Source organism: Chionomys nivalis, chromosome 14 (assembly GCF_950005125.1).
Source record: "Chionomys nivalis chromosome 14, mChiNiv1.1, whole genome shotgun sequence".
In the NCBI taxonomy this organism is placed as follows: domain Eukaryota; kingdom Metazoa; phylum Chordata; class Mammalia; order Rodentia; family Cricetidae; genus Chionomys; species Chionomys nivalis.
This window is the reverse complement of record NC_080099.1, coordinates 13,552,392-13,567,468: the sequence shown is the minus strand read 5'-3', so window position 1 is coordinate 13,567,468 and position 15,077 is coordinate 13,552,392.

The window sequence follows — 15,077 nt, the reverse complement described above, 5'->3', positions numbered from 1 at the left end:
CCCTCCCTCCCTCCTCCCTTCCTCTACCTCCCTCTCCTCTTGTCTTTTTCTTAGACATGCTTTTATAATACCCATTTTAAATTCTACTTACTCTGTATCTTTGCTCGTTCTCACTAAGCCAAGAACTTGACCTTTCGATGCTCTCTAAACTATGACAGTGTTCCTTTCCCTCTCAAGACCCTCAGAGCATCATGATTAATTCCTTCCCTACATATTGGGAGGTACGTGTGTGCTGCTGTATAAGGCCAGTGTCAACCTAGAAGCCAGACTCTGAGTGTCACTCCTCAGGCACCAATTCATCTTGACTCTCTTTGGTGTGTGTGTTTGTTTGTTTGTTTGCTTGTTTGTTTTGGAGAAAGGTCTCTCACTGGCCTGAGGCTCACCTAATCAGGCTAGATTTGCTAGTCAGCAAGCTCTCTAGGAATCTGCTTGTCTCTGCCTCCCCAGAACGGAGATTACAAACCCAGGACACCACAACTTTTATCTGCATTCTAGGAATTGAACTCAGGTTCACAAATTCGTTGTAGCACTTTATCAACCAAGCTAATCTGTTTTATTTTAGTTTTTATTATTGTATAATGGTGTCACATAAAGTATACCAGTTTTAACTGTCTTTCCAAGACATAGGAACAACCCAGCTTAGGCAACCATCCATGTCCAGAACAGTCTCATAGCCCCAAACTGGAACTCTGTGGTCATATAGCTCACAGGTCTTTCCTTGCTTCCACCACTGCACTTTCTGCATCTATGAGTTTTAGGTCTGTCAGGTAAATGGGATCATACAATATTGGCCACGTTGTGAGCAGCTTATTTCATTCAGTACAATGTCTGCACAGCGCATCCATGTGGTACTATGTATCAGATGTTATTCCTCTTTCAGGAATATACCATTTCCCTGCTGATGGAAACTGAGTCTTCCTGCAGGCCATTGTGAATGGTGTATACCAGCTACTATGAATGCTGGTATATAAGGATCCATTCAAGTCCATGTTTTTAGGGTTTTTTTTTAAGTATATACCTAAGAGTGGAATGTATATATTAAATTGTCTCTTAGTTTCAGCTGTCAACTTGACACAGTCCAGAATTGCAAGGAGGGGCCTCATCTGAGAGATTGCCTTGATCTCACTGGCCTCTGTGCATGTCTAAGGGTCATTTTCTTGATTGGTGATTGATGCTGGAGTACCTAACCCACTCTGGGTGGTGCCACCTCTGGGCACGTGGCCCTGTATTGTATAAGAACACTGACTGAGTGGAAGCAGGGAAGAACGAGCCAGTAAGTAGTGTTCCTCCATTATCTCTGCATCAGTTCCTTCCTTGAGTTCCTGCCTAACTTTCCTCAAGAAAGGATAAGATGGAATGAATGTTTTCCTCCGCAAGTTACAGCATCAGAAAAGCTAGCTAGAACATAAAACAATTATATATTTAGTTTTTTAAGGAACTTGGTGTATTTTATACCGTGCTGATGTGGGATTCCCCTCTGTATGCTGTGAATATGATTTTATTGCCATTGATTAATAAAGAAACTGCTTTCGGCCAATGGCTTATCAGAGTAAAGCCAGGCAGAAAATCCAGAGATGTACAGAGAGAGTAGGCAGAGTCCAAGAGGTGCCATGCGGCCGTAGCAGGAGACAGATGGGCCAGAACGTTGCCAGTAAACCATAAGCCTCATGGTAAAACATACAAAGTAGAAATGGGTTAATTTAAGATGTAAGAGCTAGCTAGAAATACACTTAAGCTATTGGGCAAACAGTATTGCAAATAATATAGTTTCTGTGTGATTATTTTAGGTCTGTGTGGCCAGGACTGAATGAGCAGTTTCCAACTACACTGTGCTGAATAGATAAATGTCAACTTGACACAAGAGAAAATTATCTAAGAAGAAGGAACCTCAATTAAGAAAATCTCTCCAGTAGATTGGGTTGTAGACAAGCCTGTAGGGCATTTTTTAAATTAGTAATTGATGAGGGAAGGATGTCATCCCTGGGCTGGTGGTCCTTGGTTCTATAAGAAAGCAAGCTGAGCAAGTCATGGGGAGGAAGCCAGTAAGCAGCACCCCTCCATGGCATCTGCATCAGCTCCTGCCTCCAGGATCCTACCCTGTTTGAATTTCTGTCCTGACTTCCTCCAGTGATTAACAGCAATGTGAAAAGCCAAATAAACCACCTCCTCCCCTATTTGCTTTTTGGTCATGGTGTTTCATCACCGAGATAGGGGCCCTAACTAAGACATTAACCTAAATATTCTTCTGCTGTTTTTATGAAAAACAGAGCTCGATAATCCACATATGGTGTTTGCTAAGGTGTGGTGTAGATGCAGGATAGCTCTATTTTTATGTGACTGGATGTTCCATTGTGCCAGTTTCGTTTATTGTTCAATGTCTTCCTCGCTGGTTTGAAATTCTGTGTTCTCATATAAACCCAGGATGAGACTGTCTTCTTTTCATTGAGCTAATGTTCATAGCTACGCAGGAGCCTGCATTGTTCACTTTATATGAAATTTACCTTCATGTTTACATAGTTAATGTAAACGCTTCTAAGGACTATAACTAGAATTTTATTGGTTGACTGCTGAATGTTAGGAACATTTTTACTACTATGAACATTTTACTAATATGAATAGTAGTATTTGCAAATAGGATCTTTGCACTCTTCACCATTTTTTCAGGTCATCCTTTCCTTTCTTCCCTAAGGACAGTCTGCATGGTCTTTCCTTTAGGTTTAGTTTTATTGCTGCTGTGAATACAACATAGGGGAATCCATCTTTACACACTGGTCACAGGACATGAAGAGATCAAGCTAGTACTGCCCAGGAAGCTTCCTCCCTTCTGCATAGATTTCACAATGCTGGGAAGGCTGCTGGAGGTGCAGTAAGTTCACCGGCAGTCTTACCCAGCAGGGAATGACTTGGACTGTAATAATGACTGCGCTGGCAAGATATGCCCATGGATTCTATAGAGGCATGAATGTTATAGGGGTAACAGCCGCTTGCTGATTGCAAATGAGGTCATCTTCAACTTGACATTGGAAATGCGCTCATGTCTTGTTTGTGCCACTAGATTTTCTTGATACCTGGCTACAGCTAGTCATCTTGCAACAAGTCAGTTTGAGAGCTGATACAAAAGTATCAGTCATAATAAGCTATGTTATGCTACATTAATAATAACCTTTCAATTGTTTTTCATTCTTATGCTGAATGTTTGTCCTCTGTGAATCAGCTACTAGTTCTGCCTCATATTTTCTAACGGCTGAATCAGCAGAGGAGTTTACCATTATTTGAAATATTACTGTTGGCAAAGGCAAGAAATAGAGAAATCATGAACTGTCTCCTTAAAAATCTCCCTAGAAGCTAGGCTCCAAAGCTACAGAGAAATCCTGTCTCAAAAAACAAAACAAAAAAAATCTACCTAGAAGAAAGAAGTAAGTACCATTCATACCCAACTGTGAACCCTGTAAGCTACAAGAATGACTAGCTGGTAAGCCACGCCCACTGATACAATAGCCGCACAAACTGCCCGGGAGTAACCAACCACTTTATTTTGATTAATTTAAAGCCCACTCTAAAGAATAAGACTCATACCTACCATGACCAAGGACTGATTATTAGACAGGGCATAGATCCCAAGACATAACCTGCTACTCTTATTCTGCTAAGTGGACATAGTACCAAATATCCTCCAAATGACCTATCATTGCACCCACAGATAAAGGCATCTTTTAACTATTATCTGAGAAGCTTCTATTTACAGTAAATGATAGCAAACACAGAGACTCACAATTGGCCAAGGTGCAGAGAATAAAATCCTGCAGAATGTTCACAGAACATATCCATGGCACTAACTTCTCCAGTCTCAAGTATCACGTGGAAGAGGGGAGTGAAAAATCTAAGAACCAGAGGTAGCTGAGGACTATAAAGAAACAGCATCTTGTGGACATCACAGGGAGGCTACACATATGGACTCACATTTGTTATGACAGCATGTACAAGATCTGTCAGGCTCAAGCCAGACTGAATTCCAGCAAGGATAGGGACATTGGGCACAAACTTCTACCTCCTAGCCAAGAAACTATTGGCAGTTCTTAGCTTCTGGGAAAGAAAGGGTCTGCTTTCTCTAAAAATCTAACCCCTTATGAGTCATCCATGATTGAGTGGAAGGACACATATCTAAGAATATTTAGGCAGCACAACTTGACCTTAATGGGGAGGGGGAAAGGAAGGGGATGAATCTGGGAAGGAATCTTGGGACAGGGAGGGTGAATATTATTGACATTCAGCCTATGAAATTTTCAAAGAAATGATTTTTTACAAGAGATCACTAACTGACAAACATACTGACATACTATTTTATAGAAAATAATAGAAAAATAATAGGTAGGATCTGAAAAGCACACAACCAAGAGTTGACAGTTAGCAACCATTATTTCTGGCTAGAGAGATTATAAGCACTCTCTGACATTGTATTTTGTGTTCTTGTGAATATGAATGTATATAATGAACACATGCTGCTTTGTTATAAAAAATAATATGTAGTAAAATAAAATAGATATTGTTGAACATTTTTACATATTAAAACATGGTTTTCAGAATTAATGTACAAACTGGAATAATTTTTCTTGATTTATTTGACCTATAAATAATAAGAGAAAAAAATTACTACTGGTAAAAAATGTATCAAAGATATACCTAAGATATATGTAAAATGTCAAAATGGATCAGCTTTGACCTGCATGCTTAATTTAATCTAAAAACATTTCCAGTTAATGTAAAATTACACAATGAAAGGAAAAAATGTTAAGGGATGACTTTTTTCAGGTAGTGTAGAAATTTTTGTGGGGTTAAAGAAAAGGGATGAACCATTGTAATATGTTTAATCCCTAAAAATCAGCTTTCACTTCCTCAAAGACAGCAATCCTTCTGAAAAGACAGTCTGCAAAAGCAGAGAAATTTTTTTAACAGGCTGGGATGTCCCACAAGGACCTCCAACTCACTCTCCTTAGGCATCATACCCTGTGTAACATGAATGGCATTATTTCTGGGGAGACATGAGTAAACATCTACACACAGCAAAGAGGGAACTGAGACAGGCCAATGTATGGACACCATCAAAGAAAATGGTAAACCAGGGTTTTATTGGGGTTATTTACAAAACTATGATGAAGGGTTGATTCAGGAGCAGAAAGAACTCCAAGCTGCATCGCCAAGATCACTCCAATATGGATAATGATAATAGCTCACAAAAGCTGGAAACTTGTAGCTCATTATATAACCTGTGACAGCTCAATAGGTTATCAGGGTCATTTTTTAGGCAGCTCGGGTTATCTGAGCCCCTTCTAGACACTTGGTTGGTCTCTGCTTCTTCCATGGCTCCAATGTCATTTAGCTAGACTCTGTCTCATCTAGTCAGTTCTACTTGCCTGAGAGTCTCCTAAGCAGATTAGTTTGTCTGAGAATGTCTGTCTCTCAGAAGCCAGACTTCTCCTAGGTCCTCTCTACCATGATATTCTGCCTCCTCAGGGGCCCAGAAACAGTGGCCAAGTGGCCATGGACTGACACTTTAGAGACCATGATACAGACTAAATCTTTTCTTCTTCAAGTTGATTAATCAAATATTTTTATCACAGCATCAAAAAGTTGACTGCCATATTTTCTCACTTTGCAACCCTGAATGAACATGGTCTTCACCCAAACTTATATTCTTTCCAGGAAAGTCTGAAAAGAAATCAATCAAAAGTTCCAATAGATATTATTAAAGTTTTTGGAACAAGAGTAGTACTATTTTCTAGTATACAATTGGAATAACAATATTCTGTCTCATGGGGCCAAATGCTTACAACGATTTTTTCCTCCATGTAAATTATTTCTGGTATGGGGTGTTGTCTTTTTTCATCTTTCTTAGCCTATTGGTGAAATCTTACACTTTTCCCGCAAATCCACAGAATAATCAATCGGCCTGTCCTAATGGAACTAGAGAATTCTACAGAGAAAGTTTGGCTCCTTGAGGAATGTATTTAAGATATAATTAAAAGTAACTCAAATCCAGATATAAGACAAAGTTCGGAAGAGTAGGACAGGTGCCCAGCATCGACTCTTACGGTGGGAGTGAAAAGGGAGAGACGTTACCAGGCTGATAAATAATTAAGTGGAATTATGTCACCAAATTCATCTTAGCCATGTCAAGTCTTTATGTCACACTTTTGTATAAAATACTTAAGATACATAATGAAGGCCTAAGGGATATCAGACTGCCAAATTTATTCAACATGGGTCTCCGAAATTTAAGAATCAGGCAAACAGCATTTCATCATCATAGTCAAGCATATGCCAGATGACAGATCGCATCATGCTTAAGATTTAAGTTCTATTTTATTAGGAAATGGGAGAAATACTAACTTGCACAGACTTGAGAATTATGTGGCATCTTCAGGTAGTAATTATTCAAAGTGTCAGAGAGGGAAACGATCAGACATCTTTTCAAAATAGGCAAGACAGACACAGTGGGACTTAGTAGGTATGTATACCAGGCTGAAAATGCAAGCAAAGGAATTCATTTAACCCACACACTCATGAGAAAGCTGTGGAGAGTTACTTCCAACGTGTTCACACTTCATGTGTACAACTGAAAAAGAACAAATAGGAGTTGGCTGGCTGGTAAACTTTACTGAACGGGCGAGACCTACAGGGGGCACTGTGCAAGTTCAGGTGTGCCACGCCAGGCTCTTCCAGTGCTGTCTAGATTCCTAAGCAAGAAACGTTGAAATTATTTCATTTTATTGTTGGTGTTGCTTCTGTAGTCCCATCAACATTCTTATTCACGTGGGAAAGAGAGATGGAAGCTGTCAGATCAAGCTCAGCCTGGCTGGTTTCAAATCAACTCGACACTTAGCCAGGTCTCTGCTGACCTTCACGCTTTGTGAAGGGGCTCTTGTTAAACATCACCTTTCCCTGGGAGTCTAGCGGGAACATAAGATGGGAAGGTAACTGATGATGGCCCCCGTGAAGTCTCCAGGTTCACAAGAAAAGTTCCATGAACTGTACATCTCCCCTCTTCCCTCAAAACTCTGGGCTATTAATAATTACATTTATTAAACTGATCTATATGAGGTATGTGGTCAAATACATTTTAAGATTATATATTTCATTTGTAACTTAAAACAATAGGAACAGCCGAGCGGTGGTGGCGCACACCTTTAATCCCAGCACTCGGGAGGCAGAGACAGGCGGATTTTTGTGAGTTCGAGGCCAGCTTGGTCTACAAGAGCTAGTTCCAGGACAAGCTCCGTAGCTACAGAGAAACCCTGTCTCGAAAAACCAAAAAAAACAAACAAACAAACAAAAAACAATAGGAACACACACACCACTATGTTTAAATCAGGGTGGGGTAAATTCTTTCTGAGACCCTAGTTGGGGTTGAAAAATATTTACTCTTAGGCCCTCTTTTGTAGAGAGTCTGGCATTGCAATCAGATTGGTGTCCGTGCCTTGTATTGTGGTGGTGGGTTTTGGGGGATATGTTTGGATGCCACAGTCAAGTATGGATTGAGTATCCTGTAAGCCCTTGAAAAACACAGCACAACCTTCCACGGCTTGGAACTACCAAGCTCCAAATGCCAATTGTGCCAAAGGCAAAAAGTCAGCAAGATAGATTTTTTTTTTATTCTGGAATATCAGAAAATGGAAAGAAGGGGGAGTATTGGGCAAGGAGTCCTAAGGTATTTCTAGTGCTTTCTGTGCCACAGAAAAAAAAAAAAAAAGGACTTAACTCAAAACAGAAAGAATAATGAACTTAGGTCATATAAGTATTTAAAGGAGTCTGTTTCCTTGTGTATTAATAAGAACCCCAAAGTTTCACAGTTTCTAGAAATTATCCCTTTCCATAAAGCTAGAACTCTGCTTCTTACAGAAATTTGCCATGTTTTAAATTCCTCTATATCCATCACTTTGTTCCCTCAGATAACATGAACATTAATTATTTAGTCATTAGTGGCATTTGACAATTTGTACTCTTAGAAGCAGAGCACAGTGTACCCATCCTTAGAGCTTGCTAGGAAACAGGTTGCCCCACTCTGCTTCCATGAAGAGCTGGAGGGTCATCTCCTCAGCGTGAATTGGTATATTAAATAAAGGCTTCAAAGTTCGGAGCATCTACTCAATCAAAGCTCTGCTGATAAAGGTGAACTGTTGAACTGAAACCCAAATTAACCAGTTTCCTCAGAAGTCAGTTTACAAACTAGGGTCCAGAAGCCAAATCCAACTGTGGCCAACGCTTTAAATAAAGTATGATTGGAACAGAGTCACATCCTCTCCCAGGTGCATAGCAAAGGTTGCTGTCCCCCAGCGAAGGCAATACTGAACAGAGATCGTGTGGCCACAGAACCAGCAGTCTACTGTAGAGCCCTCTCAGAAGAAGCAGCTTGCCATCTGGCTCCAACATGGTGGCTTATGATTCTGACTATAAATTGAAATCACATTTGGAACTAAAAAAGAAAATAATGTTCAGGTCTTATTTTCAGAGATTTTTCTTCAGTTGTCCTAGGATGAGGGGTATGAGGTTTACAACCTTACCCTGTGATTTTAACAGCTGAATGTTCACTTCTCTAGGTTCCCTGAGCCAGACTGCATCAGACTAAGGGTGAGCTCTGCAGAAGGTAGCATACCCGCCCTTCATATTTTAGCTTCCTCCTGGAAATGGGTTAAATGCTTGTGTTGGTATTCATAGCCCATCTTCACAGAGGAAGGACATCAGAAGTGCCTGCTTAAACAGCGTCCCTCGAGCTTTTGAACAAGCAGAGCCAGACGGTGACTGATCTGTTTTTCAATGGCCCCGATGGTAGGACCCATACAAAACCATCGAGCAGTCCAGGCTAAGTGAGGAAAGTGACTCCCCACAAACCAACGTGCTGCTTTTTGTCTAACTGGAACTCCAAACAGCAAAGTCCTCTAGACTTAACTCTCCCTGCCAGAAAGTGAGCTGTTCTGTTCAACAGGAGGAACTGCAGTCAGGTCAGACGTCCGAACATCTGTTTCTTTCATCCTTTTGTTGTATTTAGCTTTGTCTTCCATGGGGAGTGGGGGTATAGATGTGGGTGGGTATAATGGGTTGTGATGTGTTGGTCTGCACATGTGGGTGGGGAGACCTGAGGTTGACATCGGTCCACTTTAATTACTGCAGAAGTGTTCCTCGCTGAACTCAGAGCTCTTCATCAACCGGTGCTGATCTCCTTAACCCAGGGATCCATGTCTTTTCCTCCCAAGTACAAGCATCGCAGGCAGCAGCCAGAAAGAAACACCCGGACTTTAAACGGGCTCTGGAGATTTGAACTCCAGTCTTTATGCTGGGAGAAGTGATTTACCCACTTTTCAGTTCTCAACCTATGTAGCCCTGATTGGCCTTAATTCACAGAGATCCTCCTGCCTCTGCTTCCCAAGTATTGGGATCAGAGGAGTGTGCCCCACACCCTACTCCTATCTTATTTTTAGCTGATCCATTTCTTCTATCATTAATTAACCAGATTCCTTTTTCTTAAAGGGCAATGTTACTGACTGCAGCTGTATGTAGGTTTATGCTAAAAATAACAATGATAATAATATGGGGGTTTTAAATGATGTCTGTAAAACTTTTGATGTTCCCGTTATCAAGATCTGGGATGTCTGCCCTTTGTTACCCTTGAATCTGGGACTTTTTCATGACTGCTCCACTAAAACAGTATCACACTAATGATGCTACATGACCTCCAAGGCTAGGTTCCAAAGGATGATGCTTTCCAACTGGCTCACTAGTGAGAAACGTGACAGAATGCTGAGCCAAGGTGTAGTCTGTAGAAGCCACCTTAACATCGTACCAAGGGTAGGTGTTGTGACTGTAAGCTGAGACTGCTTTTTCTTATGTAAGCAGAGACTATGCATTGGTTTCCCGGTCACCCAAACCGGAAAAAACAAACAGAAACTATATTAATTACAACACTGTTTGGCCAATAGCATAGGCATATTCCTAATCTGTGAAGGTGTGACCAGCTGGTAAGATCTTGACATCTTTCTCCTTCGCAGCTATATGGCATCTCCCCTACTCCGCCTACTCTATATATCTCTGTTCAGATTTCCTAATTGGCTTAACTCTGCTAAGCCATTGGCCAAAGTAGCTCCTTATTAAACAATAGTAATAAAACATATTCACAGCGTACAGAGGGGAATCCCACATCATGTAACTTTTTATTTGGGAAACATGAACAAATAGAACACCAGCAACAAATCAACACCAGATCAAATAAAAGATTCCAGCCAAGTAAACCAAGTGAATTTCTTGAGATCGTTTGCAGAAACCTGAATAAGAAGCTGCTATTGAAGCACAGATGACTAAAAAGCCCACAATTCACAAATGCTACATCCGGGCAGCTCATTGCCCAAATAGCAGGTAGCTCCATGAAGGGTCTTACCTTCTCCAAGGAAGTGTTTAGTGTTAAATAACCTTGGAGGAAAATTTGAAAATATTTTCATGTATGTACTTCTTGAGTCTTACATATTTCACTAGCTTCCTGCATCCTATAACCCTCAAGGAAGGAATATTTCATTTAAGAGATAATAGCTACATTACAACAAAATGTCTTATAAACAAGAGATAGTTACTTCTCACAGAGAAACCTTGTCTCAAAAACCTCAGAATTAATAACAATAATAATAAATAATAATAATATGACAATGCAGTCATATACCTTCTGGAGATGCAAGGTGATGTATTAAGACAAAATAGAAAAATTTAATGTGGCAAAAATAGTGAAGCAAATATGAAAATGTTAACAGTTGTTATATCCAGGTAACAGATCAATACATGTTCAATCAACTGATCTCTACTTTTCTGCATGTTTGAAATCCTTTAAGAGAAAAGAATTGAAAGCTTCAAACCTTATCGAGAGTGGTATCTTTTTAAAGTTTGTCAGCTATTCTAACTTTTGTGACTCATGCTCTGATTAAATATACATTCTCCAGACAGACAGAAAAAGAGCTGATAGGCATTCCCTGCACGACTACCCATTTTATTCAGGCTAATTTGGTTGGAAGAAGAGGCGCCAGGTTTCCTCAAACTTGGCCAAGAGATGCCAGGTTTATCCTCGAGCTCAAATGACCTCACGAAGGCTCAAGGACAGGAATAGAGTCCCATGTTAGAGAGGAGACATCACTTTAAAGTTTGAATGACGTATTTAAGGAATTAGTGTAGACTCTGGGGTGGATATTCTCACCCCTCTGGATCATTCTGTTTTCCCTCGGGCTCTTCTTGCTCCCCTCTCCAGGGCTTGGGCAGTTCCACAATCCCAGAACCTCCGTCATTCCCTCCCAGGGATCCATGTTCTACACCCATTGGCAATGATCTTTCATGGTTTTTAATTCGAATATATCAGGTCAAGAATCTGATTGGCCTACCTCATCACTGGATACCCTTCAATCATCCAATCAGGTGTGCCATAAGGAACTGACTCAAATAACAAAAACCAGAACTGCTGAGGCAATGAGGGCTGTCAGCGGGTGAATTTCCTCAGGAGAAGAGGAACAGAGCAGACAAGCACTGGCCCACTAACACAGCCCTCTTTTTATAAGGATCTACAGAAGAAAGTTTCTAGGTTCCTGCACCTCTGAACACTACTATCATAACCCATGAGATCAGATGATTAACATAAAACATTTTGGTCAGAACGCAGGATTTACCATAACTTCTCTGAGTTCAATCTAGAAACTTGAAGAAATAGAATAACCACCCCTGCTTGGTTCTGGGCAGCACAAAGCAATGGGCCTCTCATGTTACCCTTTGTTCTAGTTTCACTTCCACGGATGTAACAGGTACCCTAACAAAGGCAACATCGTGAGCAACTGATTTCCTTGCTTTGCAAATCCAAGTTACAGCCCATTGTTTGGAGGAAGTCAAACAAGGAATTCAAGAAATGAAGCCTATCACATTCATGGTCAAGAACAAAGAAAACAAACTCGTGCTTGCTTGCTTGCTTGCTTGTTTGTTTGCTTGCATGCTTGCTTACTCAATTGCTCGCTTGCTCGACTGCCCGCCCTCTCGCTTACTTGCTTTCAGTTAGCTTTTTGTTGTCTCACACTGTGTAACTCTTTGTTTAAGGAGTAGTGCTGCCCTCTATGTGCTGAATCTTTCTACATCAATTAACAATCAAGGTAATACCTTACAGCTATGCCCACAAACCAATCTGATCTAGATAATTACTCATCAAGACACTCTTCCCAAGTGATTCTCCATTGTGCCAAGTTGACAATAACAATTAGTACATTCTTTCTATATATATATATACCTGGTAAATATGTACTGAGTGCATGTCTATTGAGGGTCTCATAGTTTGATTAGAAAACGTATAGCAAGGTGTATATAGCAATACTACAGCCTCACCAAATGAAGTGATATAAACACCCAGAAAGCATAACAGAAGCAATGACCTCAAGCAAGAACTGTGATTAGCTGATGGATGCTAACCTCAAATTGAGTGCTTTATGTACAAGAAGGGGCCAGGAAATTTTAAGAAATTAATTTCAAAAAACAGAACAGAAAAAGGTAATATATGTCTATATATGTGTAATATATATATATATATATATATATATATATATATATATATATATCAGGTGAGTCTATGAAACAGGTAGTGAGCAAATCCAACTAAAAGATTTTATTGGTGAATTCTATGAATGACCTGACTGGCAAGATATGCCGATTGGTGCAATGGTGGCATAAATGCCATGGGACTAACCAACCACGTCCTGCTTGGACTTAAGCTCTGTTCCACAGGTTGAAATCTATACCTGTCAGTGTTATTGGGACCAAGAACCTCTAACTAGACAGGTTACAGGCCCTGGCGGAGACCCTACTACCAGTATTCTGCTAAATGTATAGAGTATTAAACCAGCTCCTGACGACTTCTCCTTATACCCAGAGATTAGTACATCAGTCAAGCCTCATCAGAGAAGATTCTCTTTGTAGGAGATGGTGATTAAGACAGAAAACCATAATTAGTGAAGGTACAGAGAATAAAAGCCTGTGGAGTACTCACCCCAAATAAGATATCTCCTCCCAAGGCTCGGGGATCATTATAGGAGACAGAAAGATTCAAAGAGATTAGATTGTGGATGGTTACAATGAAGCAGTGTTTGCTGGACACAGTAGGAAAGTCACACATACTAATTCATAGCAATTGGGACAGTATGCATAAGACCTGTACAGCCAGTCAAAATTCCTGTGCTGTAGGAAGTCTTACAGCCAGTGGTTACCCACCCACTGGGGCGTGGCCTCTTATACTATATATGCCGAAGTAGAGCATGCGTCTGGCCTCTCTTTTCCGGCCTCACTTTTCCAGTTGTGGATTTCAGTTTCTGATCTCCGTTCAAGCAGAGGATTCTGATTTGTGAGTCTACCCCTAAATAAATAACCATCTACTTCTCAATTCTGAGCTAGTGTGGGATTTCTTTTATGTGTCCTTCTTCATTCCTGTGTGAAGAGGTGGCCACAAAGTCCCATCCCTACCTAAAAAGGTAGGGATGTTAGCAGTTGTTAGCTGCTTGGACAGAAGAGTTGTTGTTCTTTTTGAATGTTGTCCCTGATGGGTTGACCACCCTCCAGTGAAGGCTACACATCCAAGAGCATACAAGTGGCACAAACTGTACTTGATGGGGGTGGGAGGGACACAAAGTTGGGTGGTTAAAAATGACAGATCTAAGAGAGGTGGTAGGAGAAGGTGAATGTGATCAAACTGCATTGGACAAACTCTCCAAGAACTAATAAAAATGAGAAAAAAATAATAAACATATTTTTTAATTTTATAGATGTTATTGAAGACAAAGGACATCACTTTGGAAAGGAAGATGGAGACCTGAATGTGGCAGAAGTGCTATGCCTCCAGGGATAACACAACTTCTCTGATGAGAAAGGTTCCAGAGTCAGAAGGGGACAGGATGAGATCACCGCTCCAGGAAGTGCTGGTGTCAGGGGTGGGTTGGGAGGCCAGAGAGCTCTGCAATTTACAAAGCTTCTTCACGCATGAGTCATCTAACTCCTGTCAAATGGCTTCTTATGAGGCTTTTAGAGACTCGTGCAGGGCAACATTCAGCAGTCTACACAGACTAGAGTTACAGCAATTAAAAACAGCAAGTTACTGGCGCCAGAATGGTCAGACAGATCAATGAGGCAGAATGGAACATCTGGAAAGAGACCCAAACATTTATATTTATATATAAATTTAATATTTTATCATAGTGGCATTTTAAATTAGTGAAGAAAAGAGAATAATTTAATAAGTGACTATAATACAATCGTATAACTATGTAAGAAAAAATACGTAAAATGCTTGCCTGATAATTTACATTAAAAATAGAGTGGATAAACAACAAATCTCAAATTTTGGTATCTATTTAATTTATAAATTTATAACAAGAATTTGCAAAGTGAGATACTTGCAGAAATTCTGATTCGGTAGTACACAGGTGAGCCCAGAAACTAGAGTCTAGAAGCCCTGCTGTGGCAAAGGCATGTTGAAGCCTTGTATAAGATGAAACTATGAAATCACTGAAAAGCACATGGTTATTTAGGACTGGTAGGAAGGCACAGCTGGTAAGATCTCCTGCTACATTGTCTGGTCACCTGAGTTTAATCACAGAGACCAAGAGTAGGAGAGGACCAACTCCCAAAAGTCCTCTGCCCTCCACACTCACACAGTGACACACACAGAACTGCACACACACACACACAAACACACACCCCACAGACATACAGAGACACACACAATGAGCAAAAATGAAATTTTAAAAAGAAAAACATTTTAAAGTACATGAATATTTATATAATTTTATGAGGGTAAAGCATTTTCTTAAATAGTAATAATATTGGACTTCAAAGAAGTACATATTTTGTGTAAAGACACTCAATTTCTTTCTTCCTATTGAGTATAGCTATAAACACTGAACATTGTATTTTGAAAAAACAAGAAAAAAAAACAAGCATAAAAAGACCTGAAAGATAGAGGGGAAGGCAGTCTGGCTAGGGACCTCAAGATCTAAGTTCTTTGGGTTTTCTGTTTGTCTCATGAA